Genomic DNA, 414 nt, shown 5'->3' with positions numbered 1-414 from the left:
TCCATGACTTGATCTTCTCCCTCTGATTCCTCTGACCCTTCTTCACCAACTATGAACTTTCCTCTTTCTGCTCTCCTTATCATTCGGAGGGTTCTCTCGTCCTCAATATTATGTCTACTAGCTCCTGACATAGACAAACAAAACCAAAATCACAAGTGAGACACTCTAGAACTAGAGTGAAATTTGGGGTTAGTGAAACAAAGTATCAAACAGTTAGTGGGCTTAACAAAAACACAAAGAAAATGCTTAATCTAGACCACCTTTCACTTAATCATTGTCAATCTTTCCAATCCCCGGCAACGGCGCCAAAAACTTGGTACGTAAAATTGAGATTTCACGTACACCCGGCAAGTATACCGGGTCGTATCAAGTAATAAGACTCACAAAGAGTGAGGTCGATCCCACGAGGATTGG

This window comes from Arachis duranensis, chromosome 10 (assembly GCF_000817695.3).
Source record: "Arachis duranensis cultivar V14167 chromosome 10, aradu.V14167.gnm2.J7QH, whole genome shotgun sequence".
Classification (NCBI taxonomy): Eukaryota; Viridiplantae; Streptophyta; class Magnoliopsida; order Fabales; family Fabaceae; genus Arachis; species Arachis duranensis.
The sequence above is the reverse complement of the archived record's forward strand: the minus strand, read 5'-3'. Positions refer to the sequence as shown.